Here is a 13,383-nt window from a genome sequence, read left to right as displayed (position 1 = left end):
TGGAGCCTGTTTCCGATTCTGTGTCTCCCTCTCTCTCTGCCCCTCCCCCGTTCATGCTCTGTCTCTCTGTGTCCCAAAAATAAATAAACGTTGAAGAATTTCCAGGGAGGTGACATTCCTTCCCTCAAGCAGGAACTGAAGGGACATTGAGCTCCATCAGTGTATATGAACTTAATTTCATTCCTTTTGTGGCTATAATAATCCCATCTAGGGGCGCCGGGGGGTTCAGTCCGTTAAGCATCTGATTCTTGATCTCAGCTCTGGAATTTGATCTCAGGGTCCTGAGTTCAAGCCCCACATTGGGCTCCACGTTGGGCATGAAGCCTACTGTAAATAATAACAGTCATCGTAACAAGAATAAGAACAATAATTCCATCTATTTGACTGCAGCCTGATTCATTCTCTCCATTCTGGGCTGGGCCAACATTTGATTTCTCATTTTCCTTTAAGAGGTCTGTATCCCTCCAGGATGCATTGATGGGATAGGCTGCTGCCCAGCTTTCCTTGGGAATCTGCTGATCGCCTTACAATTCATCCCTTCAACACGCCTCTACTCATCACTTGGTTACCCCAGTTTGTCACTCGTGCCCCAGCCCTACTGACTTCTTGAGGGAAACCTTCCCACATCCTCCTGAAATGTCCATGTTCTTCTTGGATTTCTCATGGACACATTTGTCCCCAGTGGGACCGTGAATCGGTCTGTTGTGCCTCGACCTGGAACCTCATTCTCGTCTTTCAGAGAAGCTCTTGGCCTATGTGAGTTTACATCCGTGTTTTTTTGCGCAATGACTGTCTCCTTCCGTAGGCTGTAAATTCCATGAGGGCGGAGCTCTATCTCCCCTGGGCGTCTCCGTATTCCTGACGCTTAGCATAACGCCTGGCACAGAAAAGGGGATCAGTAGATAGCTGTCAGAGGGCTGGGAGGATGCGTATCAGTCAACGATACAGGAAATACAGAGACAGAAGGGCTCAGTTTGGGCAGGGGGGGAGCAGGGATATTGGATTCCGGTTGAACATACTGCCGTTAAGATATGATTGAAATACTAAGTAAAGACGACCATAGGTCCATGAGCCTGGAGCTCAGTTCAGAAGAAAGATCTGTCCCGAGAGGGACCAGCTTTGAAATGGCGAATGTGCTGATGACTAGAGAGCCCTGGGAATAAGGAGAACATGTTTACCGAAAGGCAGAGGGCGGCCGAGGATGGAAACTGAGGGCTGCATCATGCAACGGACAGGCAAGGAGAAAGACCTGCCCGTGTACTGAGTAGGAAGACGGCCAGAGATGTAGGGGAGAAGCAGGGGCCATGGGATCAAGGGAATTGAGAGGCTTCAAGGAGGCACGGGGTCAAGGGAATCAAAGGAGTGAAGGCCATGACCTTGAGCAGTTTGGGCCCAGTGTTGGACGTGATGGCAGAAGATTTGGTGGCATGAGACATCGTTTGAGCCCTCCCCAGTCTCCTTCCTGGAATGCTCTTGGTTTGACTTCATTTTGGAGCAGTGACTTATTTTTTTATTTAAAAAAAAATTTTTTTTTCAACGTTTATTTATTTTTGGGACAGAGAGAGACAGAGCATGGACGGGGGAGGGGCAGAGAGAGAGGGAGACACAGAATCGGAAACAGGCTCCAGGCTCTGAGCCATCAGCCCAGAGCCGGACGCGGGGCTCGAACTCACGGACCGCGAGATCGTGACCTGGCTGAAGTCGGACGCTTAACCGACTGCGCCACCCAGGCGCCCCGGAGCAGTGACTTTTAAACTCTTGGGCAGAAGGGCATAGCTATCCACTTACTCTCAGAGTTTGATGAAAACCATGGGTCATCTTTCTAGAAAAATGTACATCGACATATCGTCAGCAAAGTCTGCATCAGGGCATCAGGGACCCACTGAACATAGAGCCCAGGGAAGAAAACTAATACACGTTAGGGCTAGGGGCTCAGGTCTTTTTTCTTGTTCTTTTCTTTTTTTAACTTTTTAAATGTCTGTTTAGTTTTGATAGCGAGAGAGAGCGCACACACATGAGTGGAGGAGGGGCAGAGAAAGAGGGAGAGAGAGGATCCTAAGCAGGCTCTGAGCTGTCAGCCCAGAGCCCGACACGGGACTCGAACCCACGAACCGCGAGATCATGACCTGAGCCGAAGCCGGACGCTCGACCGGCTGAGCCACCCAGGCGCCCCTGACTTGGAGAACTTTCAAGAAAATCCTGAAGCCAACGCCGATCCCCCCACCCCGGATCCAACCAGCCTGGGGGTGGATCCTTTCAAAGCTCACCAAGGTGAGTCTAGTGCACAAGTGGGGTAAGAGTGTCTGTTCGGATCGGAAGGTTGGCGTGGCCAGGAGGGCTTGGTTTTGTCATCAAGCAAATGTTTTCACTCACGTTCTTCACTCTCATACCCCCCTGTGCTTGCTGAGTCGGCCTTGTTTTCACCGCCTGCCGAGCCCTCTGGTCCTGACGCGCAGCCTTGACCCTTCTGGGTCTCCATTTCCTTATCTCTAACCACGGGCTCCTGGTTCTACTTGGTGTCATTGGACACCAGTTTGCTTTTCTCCGGAGCCTGTTCCGTTTGAACTAGGCTACCGCAGCCTATAAAACTTTAATGCACGGATTTCCCATTGTTCGGGCGTCAGTGGGGCACAGGCCTTCCTGTATCGTCGTGGTATGCTGACCAGGAAAGAAACTGGCTGGGAGGTCTGGGGTAGTGGCTGCCTTGTTTCTGGAAAGGCGTGTGATTACGTCCGCTTTCGCCGATGGGACCTCAGACCCCATCAATAATAATAATATAATAACAATAATGATAGCAGGTGCACATCAGACGTACGGTGGGCCAGCCCCGGGCTCTATGCTGGATCTACATTATCCTCCAACAGCCCTATAAAGCAAGGGTCATTATCAGCCGTTTTAAGAGGAGGGAAGTGTAGGTTTCCAGAAGCTTAAGTTTTTTGTTTTTTGTTTTTTTTTTTTTCAGGGTCAGAAGAAAATTGGAAGCATGGGTGTGTGGGTGGAGGGCAGTGAGGAGAGATCGTAGGTATCTGGCTCCAAAGTTCACTCTCTTTATCTAAGAAATTATAGACCCGATTTCAGTTTTTAAGAAAATTCTCCCTTCATTGTCTAATTTTTTTTTTAAACACACACAGGCCGCGGCTTCTTTGATGTTTCCTGCCCTGGGAGCGTGTTCACAGAGTCGACCGTCTAGGGCTTGAGTGTGCCTCCTGGATGGGGTTTTTATGGAAACACAAAGGTTATTGACCTCAAACACAAATTGCTTGGCCCTCCAGAGTTTGTCCGGCTGCCTCTCTCTCCTGGAGTTTTGTTCAGCCCCCTCTCCTTAGCTACCGGCCTTGTTCAACCCGGACAAAACAAACAGGGGCTGTCGGGGGGCTGGGGGGTGGAGAACGGCCTCTTCAACCTCACAATGAGAAGTCGGAGTGGAGACAATTACTCCAATAATTCAGACGTGGATGTTAAAACACTCACAACACAACCCCAACGTTTACCTAAATTATCTGGGTAATTGCCTGCATTTTCAGCTTGAATTTGGGTTCTGTAAATCCTGGGGCTTCGCGTCATAAATAAGGAGACCCTCACGTGGGCCAAAGCCGAGAGGGAGGCAGGGTATCCTTAGAGACAGGGCACAGGAGGGGAAGCCCCAAGCTTTGTGACCAGGTCCTGCCTTGGGTGCAGACGCTTGGGCGAATCTCTTATATTCTCTGTGCTCCAGTATCGCCCTCTGCCCCTTGGGGTGAAGGCTGTTATCTGGCATAGGGAGGGAAAGATAGAAGGAAAGAGGGTAGCAAGAAAGAGAGAAAGAGGGAGGGAGGGAGGAAGGAAGGAGAGGAGGGAGGGAGGAAGGGGGAAGGGAAAGAGAGAGAGGAAGGAAGGAAGGAAGGAAGGAAGGAAGGAAGGAAGGAAAAAAGGAAGAAAAAAAATTTTAAGAAGAAAATTGTCAGTCCACCTGGGTGGCTCAGTCAGTTAAGTGTTGGACTCTTGGTTTCAGCTCAGGTCATGATCTCACAGTTCCTGAGTTCAAGCCCCACGTCTAGCCCTGTGGAGCCTGCTTGGGATTCCGTCTCTCTCTCTCTCTCTCTGCCCCTCCCCCCTGCTTAAGCTCTTTCTCTGTCTCTCAGAATGAATAAATAAGCGTTACAAACATTTTTTTAAAAAGAAGAAAATTGTTGTGGCCTCTTCTGTGTTTTAAATTGCTAAAGCATTAGTCAAGGAAAAGACAAGACTTTAAGTCTCCTCCTTTCAGCGAAAAGAAAAGCGAGTCCCAAAGAAGTCACCCCGGCAGCTTTCTGCACTGTTTTTATTTCACTAAGAGCAGGGTCTAGGGCGCCTGGGCGGCTCAGTCTGTGTTAAGCGTCCGACTTCAGCTCGAGTCGTGATCTCGCGGTTTGTGGGTTTCAGCCCCGCATCGGGCTCTGTGCTGATGGCTCCGAGCCTGGAGCCCGCTTGGGATTCTGCGCCTCCCTCGCTCTCTGCCCCTCCCCTGCTCGTGCTCTGTCTCTCTCTCTCTTCCTCTCTTAAAAATAAATATTAAAAAAAAAAAAAAAAGAGTGGGGTCTACAACAAAGCCGCTTTCACCTCGAGTCTGCAACCATTCCATTCACTCCGTCTTCCGACTCCTGCAATGTTCTTTTTTTCCTTTCCATTAAAATTTTTTTTTTTATATATTTGATTGATTGATTTTAATTTAAATCCAGGTCAGTTAACGTACAGTGCAATAATGATTTCAGGAATAGAATTCAGTGATTTATCAATTCCATACAATGCCCGGAGCTCATCCCAAGGGCCCCACCTAATGCCCGTCACCGGATTAGCTCATCCCCCCTCCCATGGAGGTACTTTCAACGGAGACTTGCCTCTTCTCCAAGATCCCGGGCTCCTGCCCTCCGAAGTGACCTCTGGCGAGCGAACGGCCATTTTCTTGAGGCCCTACTAAGTGCTGGGTGTCTTCATGTGCTGAGGCCTGTTTGCACTTCAGGGCAACTTTTCAATGATTCTTATGAGCTTCACTTAACCCGTTTGGCGTCCAGCCTTCAAGAAACGGGGCCGCTGGTCTGCCCTCCTGGTTCCTCCTTCATGTAAAACAGAAACCGGGCTCCAGCCTTTCTCGGGATCTGTGGCAAACCGGGGGCAGGAACCATGCCTTCCTTTAGACGTGGGGTGGGGAAGATGTGTTCCGCAAAAAATGTGTTTAAAACATTAAATATTTCGGATTCTGCCAATCATATCACTTGCTCTGGCACTGTAGAGAGAAAGCAGCCATGGTTACTATGTACGTGAATGGGTACGTGGGTATGTATGTGATTGGATTCCGATACAACTTTATTTATGAACACTAAAATTGGAACAGCAAGTCATTTTCACAGGTCATATACATCCTTTGATTTTTTTTTTTTTTTCCCCTAACCATTTAAAAATGTAATGACCTTTCCAGGCTCACGGGCCCTGTGAAAACAGGTGGCAGGCTGGATTGGACGCCCGCAGGCCCTAGTTCGTGGGCATTTGTTGACATCTGCTTTAGGCCATCGAAGCCTTGAAGGACATCAGAGAGGGGCTGGAGTGACAGGTGGAAAGGGTCCCAGTTGCCCTAAAAGTGTCCAGCAGATGAAACTCCACTAAAACAAACTTCCAGGCCAGCCCTAATCAGTAGCACATAACCGTCCCAGAAGCCTTGATTAATCGCCTCCTGTTTGCAAGGTCTCCTCCCGCTGAGAAGCTCAGTGAATGAGACCCTTGTGGTCGCTTTCCTTCTCTCAGGGGAGGCAAATATGAAAAACCGTTCTCTACGTACAACTGTTTTCTGCTCAATGGAGGAGACATTAGGGGCTCTGAGAACCCCTAAGAGGGGAACCTACTCTGGTCTGGAAGGTCAGGAAGGGCTTTATGGAAGAAGTGGCATGGATATAGGCACGGCAATGAAACCAAGGAGAAAGACAGCAAAGGCATTCGGGCCCAGCCAGTGGTTTTCAGTCAGCGGTGATGTCCCCCCTACCGGCCCCCCTCCGCGGGACACTTAGCGATATCTGGAGACATTTTTGATTGGGACCACTGGAGGATATGCTATTAGCATCCAGTGGGGGTGAGGCCAGGGAGGCTGCCCACCACCCTACAATGCCCAGGACAGCTGCCCGCCACAGAGAATTATCGTGTTCAAAATGTCAGTAGTGAACCAGATAATTCCCTATTAAGGAACAACACATTCAAAGACCTTGAGTTGGGTAGAAGGCGTCGGGTGACTTGGCCAAAATAACTTTATTTTGTTTTGTTTTGTTTTATTTTATTTTATTTTTGAGAGAGAGAGAGAGAAGCAGAGGGAGAGAGAGAGAGAGAATCCTGAGCCGGTTCCATGCTCCGTGTGGAGCCCAACGCCGGACCCACAACCCTGAGATCATGACCTGAGCTGAAATCAAGAGTGGGACGCTCAACTGACTGAGCCACCCAGGCGCCCCTCGCTTGACTTTAAAGAGCAGGGCGAAGGAAGTTGGAGAAATGAGCAGGGTGAGACCAGACCTGCCTCTTGATGCTGTGGGCCAGGCCTGGGAGTCTCTGAAGCTGAAGGTGATGAGGGTCGTGACATGAGTGTGGGCAGGATGACAGCAGGAGCTGGGACTGGCATCGTCAATGGCGACTGCTCTCAGTCCCTGTGTGACTGGCAGGAGGGTCCAGAAAGAGGGTGGGGGGCCTGAAGACCAACCTCCTCTCCTTCTTCTTGGACTCTTTGAAGCCCATACCCAGGATCCCCACTCACTAAATACTGGTTGGATTGCATTGCTGGAGATAGCGTCATAGGGGTAAGGAAGCAGTGTTCCAGAACGATCCGGAGGAGAGGAAAGCTACCGTAAGCAAACTCTGCTCTCATGGAAGCGTAGTCACGTAATTCCAAACAGGGAAGATGGTGTCGATGGAGCTGGTACTTTGCAAATAAAAGCGTTCTTTGTCCTCCGCTCTGTATAGCACACCTGCCTGTGAGTACCGTCACTCCAGGTTTACTTTAGGCAGAATCGAGACCCGGGAAAGTTAAGTCACCTGGCCCAGAGACACCCAGCGAGCCGATGACAGACTCAGAATGCTAGTTCCATATCTCTGCCTCCAACTTCCAGGTCTTACCTCTAACATTTTGCTCCCTCTGTAGCTTACTTTCAAGGGACGGCCATGAAGCTTGCTTTCCTGGAATACGAGTCTCATGAGAACAGAGACGGTGTCTTGGCCACCATTATTTGCTGGATGGACAGACGGATGGATGGATGGATGGTTGACAGCCTCCCAGAAATCTTGGAAAGGGCATGCACTTCTCCATGAGACCAGCAGATGGCGGCAAAGGAACGGCCAAGCAAAGGCGCGGGAGGAAGTTGGGGGAAGCAGCTTTTACGGAGAGATCCTCCCTTCCCGGAGCTCTGCAAAACAGGTAGCTTGTTTTTGTTTGTTTGTTTGTTTGTTTGTATCTTTTCTTCCCCTGGGAGGAACCTCGCATTACTGTTGATTGGAAGTGGAGGTTGTCGGAGGATCTGCTGATTTGGGGGGGGGGGCGGTGGAGCTGAGGTGCTGTGGGGGCGGGGGAGAGAGGTAGGGAGGCTCAGCTTAAATCTTACATCGACGTGTTTGAAATCAACCTTGCCTTGACGCCAGGAAGAAATCCATCCCCAAGTGGCCAAGGACGACCAAAGAGGATTTATTTAGGCAGGACGTGGGGTGATGAGGGGCTTCCCCTGGGACCCTATTTTATCAGAGGGGAGGAAAGAGGGACCCTACCCTCTCCCCTTGAATAGTCTGCAGTGCGTAGGATGTTCCTTGAGTGCTTGCGAATTTTCCAGTGCTGTCGGGGTGTCTGCCTGAATAACAAGTGAAAGAACTCAGAGAGGGAAGCATAATAGAGATGCGGAGGGCTTTTTAAAACGTATCCAAAGTAGTGGGATCCCTGAACATGTTTGGACTTGACCCAGACACAGGAGTTGGGTAGGTGTCTACCTTGTGCTGAGCTCCGCTGGGCAGTAAAGGTAAAAAGAATTTTCAGCCCTAAACTAGGTCCCAGCCTTCGCCTTGTTAATTTCTGCCCTGAGAAAAAGGTTCAGGTGGCCCTCAGACCCCACAGGATCCCCCTCCAACACATACACATCTATAGTACAAAATCCAAGCCCCGGAGTCGACCAGATGTGACTTTAATGAAAAAAACTAAGTAAATCCTCCTGAAGATTCTAACAAAGGTTAAACCTGCCGGTATATCACCATATCACCGTGGTGGATGCGGAGGAGGCCAGTGAAGGGGTGTAGAGGCCAGGGAGCCCCCGGCCTGGACCCCAGGAGTCTCTCTGCAAGGGGGACCCTCCCCTACAGCTCCCCTCACCCCAGATCTTGAGGTGGGAGGAATGTAATAAAAACTAATTGTTTTATGAAAAGTGGTTTCCTTTTATTGCCTGTGCTAGTCAAGTGAGGGTAAGCCTAGCAACAGGAAATTAACACAGAATTCATTAGGGGTGATAATGATTGTTCATAATCATTTGGCTGATGAGTTAATATCATTAACTAGTCAACTAATTAGACAATGCCTGGGGCCCTGGGGGTCTGGAGGCTTAGCTTCAAAATAAGCAAGGAAAGAGTGTCCTTCTAGAAGGTTAGAAAGATGGAATTAGTCCCTTAAGCTAAGGTTGACCTGGCCGAGACAAGAGTCCCCAGGGACCACCTGAAAACTTCCTCTCATTTCTTTTTGTCCCCAGGGCAGCGAGGGGTTCTTCATTTGGTTGGGCTCACGCGTCTCCAAGACTCTGGGCAAAATCGCAGGGCTCCCGTGCCCCCAAATCCCAATATATGCGCAGGAACAAACTTCTGTGATTTCTGCGGCTTCCCTGAAGTCGTGAGCTCTGGCTTCCTTGAAGAGCGCCCACCCTAGAGAATAAATACCCAATTAGCTAACCGGTGCTGGCCTTGGGGAGAGTGGGCGCCACGGGGTAGGCCGGGTGGTGACCCGGGATGATGGGTCCACTGTTCGGCTGGCTCCCCTAACAGGCTCACACCTCGGTTCCAAGCCTGTGTTGGAAGGATTGGGGGACCCGGCGACGGGGTGGGGGGTGGGGGGTGCGACGAAGTCACGCCCACAAACAGCCGGCCCTCTCCCGGAGCTACAGCCGCCGAAGTGAAAGATGCCGACACACGGGCCGGGGGCGAACCGCACCGCCAAAGTGGCGGAAAGGAAGTCAGGCGAGCGAGTGTCAGTTCCGTGCTTGGGTATCCAGGACGCTTTGGGGACCTTGAGGGGGCAGGGGCGCACCGCGCCGGCAGGAAGAGCGCCTAGGCGAGAGTTGGCTGGCGCGGGCCTGGGGGAGCAATCCTTCCCCCCCCCCCCCACCAAGTGCAATTCCCCAACCCGAAACCAGAGCCGGGGTCATTAGCGGGAAACCGAAGTGGCGCGGGAGATCGCATTTCAAAAGCTCAAAGAGACCGGCTGACTGGGGACTTTGGACTGGGGCTGGGGTGGGGTGGAGACCCGGACAGCTCGGGATGGTCCCAATGTCCCCTCACTAAGCCCCCACGCGCCTCCCATTCCAGGGACGGAGCCGAAGCTGCTCGATCCAAGACGCAAAGGCAGCCTGACTTCATCTCAGCTGCCCGGCAGGAAGCGCTTTGCGGCTTGGGGCAGAGAAGAGGGGTGGCCAGTCCCTACTCCAGCAATGTGTCGTTTCACCCCTGCCCGGCCTGCAGCCCACCCGGCCTTGGCTCTCCAGGTGCGTGGGGCCTGCGGACGCCCAAGCTGCAGGAAGCTGGGCCGCGCCGCGCCATAATCAGGCACCCCTTTTGCTACGCAGGGCTGTGCACGAAACACCCCTTCTCCCGCTTCACCGCAGAATCTTTCTCCCCACGAGCTGAGCTCCCAGCTGAGGCCAGAGAGTTGAGCGGAAGAGGGCAGGGACGACTGAGCTCGCTTAGGTTCCGGGAGGCTGGGCAGGGTGGAAGGAAACAAATGGTGCTGATGCCCGCGGTCCCCACCTGCACGCAGTCCCCGGCCTTGGCGCCTGGGCGCTTGGAGCGTAGCGAATGTAGGAAGAGAGGGAGGATCCGAGGCCTGGAGTCGAGACGCCCAAGACACCCCAAGCCCGAGTGTCCCTCTCCCACCCCGCGGGGGAGGCGACACTCTGGAGTCAGCGGGGTCACCCTGCCTGGCCTGGCACAGGCCGGCCCCGCTGTCATTCCCTCTGGCTCTCAACTCAGATCAGAATGAGTACACGGTTTCCGCCCCTGGGCCCCGCCACAGGCATTTTAAATGGGGTTTTGCCCCCCCCCCCCCCCGTGCACCCCTCGCTTCATCAAGGCTTTGGTCTTCGCCCGGATGGCTCCTTCGGGGAGAGAGGGCGGGGGAATGGAACACCTAAAAGAAGCTTCACTTTTCCCACTGCTAGAGCGATGCCCAGAGAAATGAAAATGTTCTCTCCTCCAAAGGGCGCGTGAGACACACGAAAACCCGGAACCCGCCCATAGATTTCTCTGCAGCCGGGGACACGTGCACCATAGGTACGTCCGTTCGCCTCCACCTGAATTAGGAAGAGGGATTGAAGTGGGTTCTGCCGAGCCCTTCGACTGGAATTCCGGCTCCAGTGTCCCAGGTGGTCTCGGTTAAGTGACTTAACTGCCGTGTGCCTCAGTTTCCTCCTCTGTCAAACAGGGATAAAAATCATACCCACCTCATAGGGGTTAATGGTGAGCTCACTTGGGTGGGGTGCCTAACGGAGCGCCTGGCACGCGCACGTGCCCCTTGCATGCCAGCTCCTTTTATTATCGTTCCGTGTACTTTGAACGCCGACATCTGCAACATATACATCTTGATTATACGCATCTTGATTGTAAAACAACCAAATGCATCTGCATCCGGAACTGTCTTGCGCGTGCACCTCGAAATCTAAATTGGAAGAGACGTCTGCAGACCGGGCACGAGCAAGTACACGCACACGCGCGCCTCAGAACTCACGCACCCAAAGAGCTACCCGCAGGTCCGCACATCCGAGGCCACGTACAGAAGAGCCCACGTCCCGGCCTGGCACCCACACCCAGCAGCCTCTCTCTTGGCCGGTTGCCGTGAGGTCGAATTTGGAAACCAGCGAGGCAGAAAGCGCGCGGACGCGAAGCGTGTCAAACCTCTTGCAGCGCCCGAAGGCGGCTGCCCGTGTGCTGGTTTAGGGGAAAGGTCACAACAAGGGTTTTCCTTCTCGGATGGAATTTTTTGGAGGGCCTAAGGGCCGAGAACTTTCCCCACAAGGAAGGAGTGGGTTTCCAGGACAGCGCAGATCCAGAGGGGGGGGCCTGCACGCGCGCGCGCACGCACGCTCACTCACTCATACACGCACGCCCGCGTGCACACGCCCGGCTCCTTCGGGCTGGCGGGACCCGGGAGGAGGGAGCGGGAGGAGGGAGCGCACAGGTCGTGACCCCTGCCTCTGCCGGAGCGCGCCCTTCGGCCCCTGCAATTAGCGCCGGGAGGTCAGCAGGAACCCGGACGCCTTTACCCGCGGCTCAAAGCACAGCAAAAGGCGACCCCACCCCGCCCCTGCGCCGGTCTCAGACGCCAGGGCGCAGCCAGGCTTGGAGCCGACCTCCCCAAGCGGCGGGGGCCGCAGGGCTCCGGCCGGCACCCGCATTTGTCACCTTAAATTTACAAATCACGAAGTCGCTCGGCCCTGCCGGCTGCCGCAGCTCTGACCCCCGCCGAGACGGACTGCTGCTCCCTGGAGCCGCGCGGCCTTTGTCCCTGTAGACGCGGCCAGCGCAAAGACCGAAACATTCCAGAGTTCTAAGTAAGAAAGAGAGAGAGAGCGCGCGCATCCAGGCAAAGGGAGGTCGCATCCAGGCTACATTTTAACTTATGTTATTTGGGGGAGGAGGGAATCCTTCCTCTCTCCATCTGCCCACTAAGAACTCAGGTGATCCCCCGCCCGGCTGGGTCGGGGGGAAACTGCTGGAGATGTCCACGCCAAGCAGGAGGGCGCTTGGCCAGAAAACCATGAGCAGGGTCCCCTCACTGGATTTCCTGACTGTCTTTGGAAACCCAGAGACGGGAAGGACTGTTTTTCTCATCCGAGGCCCAAAGAGGAGTGAAAGTGATACCCGGGAAAGCGACCACTCACTGCTTCTTCCGACGCTGGGACGTGGGGAGGTGGGGGGGGGTGGTCAGAGAAGGAGGGGAGCGCAGGTTGGGGGAGCGTGGCTGCGAAGGGGCAAAGGTGAAACGCCCGAGTTCCGGAACCCGGGAGGCGCTGGGGTGCCCAGCAAGCGGCGGCGACCGCGGCGCATTCGTGGGCCAGACAGATAGGTGGCACTCGAAGCCCGGAAAAAAAAAAAAAAGCCGAAGGCGCCGGCCCCGAGTGGCCTCCGCGGCGGCCGCCGCCACCATAAAGCCCGCGGCGAGATTGCGACCGGCGCCAGGTGAGTAATAGGCCACGAAATCCAGAGAGATTGCGAGCGGTTCACCCCCCGTCCATCAGCGCCACCAGAGTTACTCATTAACATCACTACATACAAATAAGATACACAGGAGATTAAGGGGTGGGGGGGGGGGGGCGGGAGCGGTGGGAGAGGCCGGCCACACGTCTGAGCACTGTCCGAGAATCTTGGGGCGGGGGGAGCAGATGGGAGCTGAGAAAGAGAAGCATTCCTTCCCCCTCCGAGGCCGAGGCTCTTTGCTCCCCGACTCGGGAGGGAGAGCGCACGGGGCACACACCCTGCCCACTGCCACCTTCCAGGGGCGCGGGCTCCGCGCCGAATCCTTGGGCCCAAAGCCGGCCCCGGTGGGCGCGCACCCCGCAAATCTCCCAGCCTTGCGGGGAGCCAGCGCCCCAAAGGTCCCCAGGCCCTATAAGCCGCCCCCCCCCCCCCCCCCCGGGTCGTTTGCCCTCTCACCCGGGAAGACAGCACTGGAGAGGGTGTGTGGCGCCCCACGTGCCTGGCTGGAGATGCAAGGAGCTTGCCACTCCCCCCCCCCCCCCCCCAAAGGTCCCGACCTCGATCCCCTTCCAAGTCCGGGAGGAGGGAGGGGAGAGGGATCCTCCTTGCCGGCCATTCAAGAGGCCCGAAGGTGACAGGGACTTGGGGCCGGGCTGGCGGGCTCCAGGGAGGAGGAGGGAGGCTGCCGCCAGGCAGGCTCCGGCTGGGTCCTCACGTCACGGCCCCCAGGGCAAGAAAAGGCCTCGAGAACCTTCCCTTGCCCGCCCCCCTCTCACCCCCCGCACAAATACACCTCCACGGCGAGGGTGGGGGTGGGGACACTAGGAGACCAAAAGGCTGTCACGGCCTCGCTATTTTTTATTGAATGTTTCAAAAATAAATTGAACTTCAAAAGGCAACTCCCCAAACAGCCTGGAGGCTGGCTGGAGGGGAGAGCCGGAGGAGGGTGTCAGCCTCCTG

The 13,383-nt window shown here is 54.4% G+C and overlaps 1 long non-coding RNA gene across 1 annotated transcript; it reads right to left on the bottom strand.

Annotated features, from left to right (window-relative positions):
• Positions 1-8,465: 8,465 nt before the first annotated feature.
• LOC121010295 (uncharacterized) lies at positions 8,466-11,935 on the bottom strand. The gene is made up of 2 exons (XR_005781088.1): positions 11,629-11,935; positions 8,466-10,792 (listed from the first exon to the last, which is right to left on the bottom strand). It is a non-coding gene; the product is annotated as an uncharacterized LOC121010295 (long non-coding RNA).
• Positions 11,936-13,383: the final 1,448 nt, after the last annotated feature.

The sequence above is a fragment of the Herpailurus yagouaroundi genome, unplaced genomic scaffold (genome assembly GCF_014898765.1).
Source record: "Herpailurus yagouaroundi ecotype Mexico unplaced genomic scaffold, PumYag 191, whole genome shotgun sequence".
Lineage (NCBI taxonomy): Eukaryota > Metazoa > Chordata > Mammalia > Carnivora > Felidae > Herpailurus > Herpailurus yagouaroundi.
Note: the sequence above shows the minus strand (reverse complement) of the source record. Positions and strands in the feature narration are given on the sequence as shown.